This window comes from Lycium barbarum, chromosome 1, assembly GCF_019175385.1.
Source record: "Lycium barbarum isolate Lr01 chromosome 1, ASM1917538v2, whole genome shotgun sequence".
Lineage (NCBI taxonomy): Eukaryota > Viridiplantae > Streptophyta > Magnoliopsida > Solanales > Solanaceae > Lycium > Lycium barbarum.
The window spans coordinates 104,585,047-104,591,046 of NC_083337.1; positions in this window are offsets into that span (position 1 = coordinate 104,585,047).

Genomic DNA, 6,000 nt, shown 5'->3' on the forward strand with positions numbered 1-6,000 from the left:
TCCCAATACCAGAGGCGTCACAATAGACAACATACCCGTCAGATCCCTCTGGAAGAGCCAGAACTGGTGCCGTAATCAATCTCTCTTTCAGCATCTGAAAGCTGCGCTCGCAGGCATCTGTCCACTGAAATTTTGCTGCTTTCTGAGTAAGCCTCGTCAGTGGTGCTGCAATAGAAGAAAAATCCTCCACGAACCTGCGATAATACCCAGCCAATCCCAGAAAACTACGCACCTCTGTCGGGGTAGTAGGCCTGGGCCAATTCTGCACAGCCTCAATCTTCTGCGTGTCGACCCGAATACCGTCTGCGCCGACAATATGGCCCAAGAATGCCACAGAAGTCAACCAGAACTCACATTTAGAGAATTTAGCATATAACTTCTGCTGACGGAGAATGCCAAGTACCGTCCTCAAATGATCTGAATGCTCCTCAGCTGATCGCGAGTAAATCAAGATATCATCAATAAACACAATAACAAACATATCCAGAAAAGGCCGAAATACCCGGTTCATCAGATCCATAAATACTGCTGGAGCATTAGACAGCCCGAAAGACATAACTCTGAACTCATAATGCCCGTATCGGGTCCTGAAAGCAGTCTTCGGAATATCTGACTCCCGTACTCGCACCTGATGATAACCTGAGCGCAGATCTATCTTTGAAAAATGTTTAGCACCCTGCAGCTGATCAAACAAATCATCAATCCGGGGGAGGGGATATTTATTCTTAATAGTCACCTTATTAAGCTGCCGGTAATCGATACACATCCGCAATGACCCATCTTTCTTTCTGACAAACAATACCGGCGCTCCCCAGGGTGATGTGCTGGGTCTGATAAAGCCCTTATCCAACAAATCTTTCAACTCCTTCAACTCAGCTGGTGCCATCCTGTACAGAGGAATAGATATAGGCTGCGTATCCGGCATCAACACTATAGTGAAATCAATCTCCCGCTCAGGCGGAAGGCCAGGAAGCTCGTCAGGAAATACATCTGGAAACTCACTGACGACCGGAACAGACTGAAGGGTAGGTACCTCCGCGGCAGTATCGTGCACACGAACCAAATGATAGATATACCCCTTCTGGATCATCTTCTTAGCCTTGAGGTATGAAATAAACTTACCCCTCGGCGATGCTGTAGATCCGAACCACTCTATGACTGGTTCCCCTGGAAACTGAAAACGGACTACCTTTTTCTGGCAGTCGACATTAGCATAACAGGAAGACAACTAGTCCATGCCCATAATGACGTCAAACTCGAGCATGTCTAACTCTACCAAATCAGCCTTAGTGCTACGATCATAAATGGTCACAGAACAATCCCTATAGATCTGTCTCGCTACAATAAAATCCCCAACTGGCGTAGCTACCTCAAATGGCTCTATAGGCTCAGACACTATCCCAATCTCACTAGCAACGAGCGGGGAAATATATGATAAGGTAGAGCCAGGGTCAATCAATGCATATACAGATCTGGAGAAAACCCGTAATGTACCTGTGACGACGTTTGGCGAAGCCTCCTGATCCTGGCGGCTGGCCAAAGCATATATGCGGTTCGAGGGACCGCTAGAACCTGAAGCGCCACCGCGGCCTCGACCGCGTCCTACCGGTGCTGAAATACCTCGCCCTCCAGGGCGTGCAACAGATAGAACAGATGAAGAAACGGCGGCTGACCCTGTCTGCTGAGCAGCACTACCAGAACCGCTAGCCAATGGACAGTCTCTCATAAAGTGGCCCTGACCACCACACGAAAAGCAAGCTCCAGTCGCTCGGTAACATTCCCCGGGATGAGACTTCCCGCAATGAGGACAACGGGGCCTGGGTGGTCTGGCCTGGCTGGGGCCCCTGGATACCTGCGAACCTGCCACTCTGGAGCTCTGACCGGCCCCAGACGGTCCCGTACTATCAAATCTCCGGCTGCCTGACTGAGTACTCCGGCCGGACGAAGGAAAATGCCTATCTGACTGCTGCTGCTGAGGCTGTCTGCCTCGAGAATCTCCAGCATAGCCTGCGGACCTAGCCCTCTTGGGCGGTCTCCTATCTCAATCTCTGCCAGCCGGATCAGACCTGCGACGGTCCTCCATACCCATCGCATAGGCCTGAAGTCGGGAAATGTCCATGTCTGCCTGCAATGACACTGCCATACAGCTATCAACCAAATACCGGTCCAATCCCATAACATATCTGTGCATCCGATCGGACATATCTGCTACCACGACCGGTGCATATCGGGCCAGAGAATCAAACTCAAGGTTATACTCGCGAACACTCCGACCCCTCTGCTGCAGACGTAAGAATCGATCAGCCCGTGCCCGCCGTAACTCTGGGGGCAAAAAGTGGCGGGTGAATGCTGTCACAAACTGATCCCAAGTGGCTGGAGGGGCACCCTCTCCTCTAGACAGCTCCCAAGTCTCGTACCAGTGGGTAGCCACATCTCGAAGCCTGTGCGAAGCCAGCTCAACCGACTCGGTCTCTGAAGCCCTGACCAAGTCTAGTGAGCGTCGCATCCCCCGAATAAAGTCATGGGGGTCCTCGTCGGGCTTAGACCCGAAGAACTCTGGAGGGCCACATAACAAAAACTCCCGAACTCTCAGGCTGTCCCGCCTGTCATCGTCATCGTCGTCCCTCCGCCCGCGTCTGCGAGCCTGTCCTGCCACCAATGTAGTCAGTAACTGTACAGCCTCTCTCAGGGTCCTATCCTCCGCCCCTGGCTGAGGAGCTGGAGTCTCAGGTGCCGGTACACGGACCTCTGGAGTTGCTGAAGGTCCTGCTCCAGGTTGTACTAGTGGGGGTGTAGCAGACCCCTCAGAATGAGGCACATCCTCAGGCAAATCATAAACACGAGCCCGGGTAGCTCGCTGTGCCTGACTAGTCTCTCCAATCCTCGCCTTGCCCTTCTGGGCCGCCGTTGCCTTCTTCGGAGGCATCACTGCAAACACAAAGGCTAGTCAGATCAAAATCATCCTAATAGCACAGCTCTATCGCACGATCTAAGATTCCAAAGAAAGTAACATCCTAAATGCCCTGTAGCTCCATGTTTATAGATGTGGTGCACAACACATCGATAAACAAGACTCTACGAGACACGGCCTGTAGACATTCCGAGGACAAACCGCTCTGATACCACTTTTGTCATGACCCAGCCCCGTGGGCCGCGACTGGCACCCTACCTGGGTACCCAGACCGAATCGCATATTCATTTTCAAATCCAAACTTATTTCATAATTTTTCGAAATCATATCGAACATAGTTTATATCAAAATATGTCTTAAGCGGTCGTGCCAAATCAAAATATCATATCAGATACAAACGAAGCGGCGGAGTAGACATCGCCGGCCAAAAGTGCAAACATAAGCATAAGGGCCATTTGGGGCCATCATAACAAACGGACCGCTTTAAGACCAGAAAACAAAATCAGACAAACATACATAGGACCCTCACCCCACATATATGACTACAGGCCTCTACGAACTCAAAACAAAGACATATGGCGAGACAGGGCCCCGCCGTACCCAAATAGTCAAATATACCGAATATATACAAAGCAAAAAGAGTCTGTACCAAAAGTGGACTCCGGATCAAATAGGAGTACTCCGGAATAGCAAGAAGTGAAGCCTACAGCGGAGGATCACCGATATCTGCACCTGCGGGCATAAAACGCAGCCCCCGAAGAGAGGGGGTCAGTACGAAATATGTACTGAGTATGTAAAGCACGGAGTACAGAAATATGGATCAAAACCGAAAGCAAATAAAATGTCAAAGTGGAGTACAATTGGGTATGTCAAAATCTGTAGCGAAATCATATACGTATACATAATGCAATTGAAATCATGCAAACGCTTAGGAACGTGGTCGCCACTCCGACGCTGGCGCCACACACATCATAACACCAGAAGGTTTCAAATCTCCGTACATCCCCGAACACAAACATTATCATAGGTGAGCGTATCGCATCACGAGCCATATCACAGCATAACTCCAAACGGAACCCGGCCCTATGGCGAAGCCTCGGGAACCGTAACACAGCATACGGCCGAATTATCATAAGGCGCACGAATCAAAACCGGCCCGGGAACCGGTGAACGAAGTCATAATAAGGCACGAGCGGAGTCGTGAGCAAACAAATGCAAATCATACTTCAAAATAGTCTTTCAAAGCAGAGTAATCCCATAAGTCATTTCATAATACAAAATAGTCGAATACTTAGTCGATATAAGGTTTCATTTCACAAAACATTTCCAAATAGTACGTATAGCTCTAAACGTAACTTAGCGTATCATAATATTCAAAATATATCTCATAGGAGGGAGTTTCAAAATCGAAAGTATCGTATCCAACTTTATTCACAAAGATAGCCCAATAAGACAAATAGGGCATTTCAGGGTAGCGGGCCCACCTCGAGTCAAAGTGAGGTGGCGAACTTATTTTTACGAACATTTATATGCCAAAGGTCATACATGGTCGTTTCTAGGTTACCCGACCACATTTCGATAGATTTCGGACGAGTGGTGGCATTCTAGCCAAAATAGAGCCCTTAGGCTTCAATCGAATTGAATGAATAGTAACTTTTCTGTGGATCGGGTTTCGAGGAGCAGAAATGCTCCGAAAGTTCTCATATTCGTCTAACACACTAAGATATGCCAAATGAAGGAGTGGGAAGCTTTACATACCTTACAGACGTCGTATGCTCTCCCAAAAGTCAAGTCCCGTTCCGTCTAAAATCTGCAAATGGTCAAAGTTACCAATTGAGATTCTTAGGCTGAAAAAATGCCATCAACTTAATTTTTGCGTACCGAAATTTCGGCAGCACTTCCCCTATAAATCTAACATCCCCGAGACTTAGCTCAGCTCAAAATACAACAAAAACAACAGCCCACACATCAATAACAACACAAATCATAATCAAACCACTCTAGCTTCAAAGTTCTACCTTATTACCTAAGTTGGCAACTTTTCATTCAAACTTCCAAAACTCCAAATCTATATCCATATTATTGTATTCATTCACTCATTCAAGATTATTCAATCACATTCCAAATACATTCCAAGCCATATACGAAATTGCCCAAGATTCATTACTTTCCATAATTCTTTCAAAACATCAAAACTTACAACGAACGTTCTAACTTGCGTCGTTTCATTCCGAATTCATTAATATCAACCATAAATCATATTTAAAGTCTTTAGCATCAAAGATATACAATGATATACGCAAATATACCAAAGGTATATACTTTCCGATAACGTTCCGAAATCATTTTCCAATGCCATTTCAATTCATTAATCATTCACTTACGACGTAAAGGTCACAACGACGCATTAAACAAACTAAACAAGATCAATTCACATTTATTTCTCCTTCCTAAGGGCACACGGCCACCTTGCAAAATATACACACACCCACGGCTTCATTCACACATCAAAGTTACGGGGTTCTCGTCTATTCTCAATCCTTAACACATTCATATCAATTCTATAACACAAAAGTGTAAGAATTCTCACCTTGTTTTGAAACCCCGACTTGTCGCAAACGTAGTTCTTGTGCCAAACTAATTATACCCCGTTGAAGAGGGTCTTGAGCACTTCACAACTATGTAGAAACTAAGATTTTTGGATCAATAACCAAGCTTGGAAATTTTTCTTTCCCTTTTTCTTTAGCTACGGCCGAATGCCTCTTTTGTGGTGATCTTTGATTTTTTTGTTCTTTGTTCTTGATAATCACTAAGTATGAATCATATTTATCCACTTATAGATCATGTGCATGGCACATGATCATTAAGAAAGGGCTTGGGCCATTGATATGGCCGGCCACCCCTTCAAATTATTGGGCCTTATTTTGTTTTGTATTTCCTTGGCCCAATTCATAAAACGTCCCGTTTTGTAATTCCCGAGACTAATTTCCGAAATTCCAAATTTATCCTCGGCCTTCCCCGGGGTCTTAACATTAATAATTCCATAACCAACATAGTCATATTTACCAAAATCAAAATATTTCCTTATA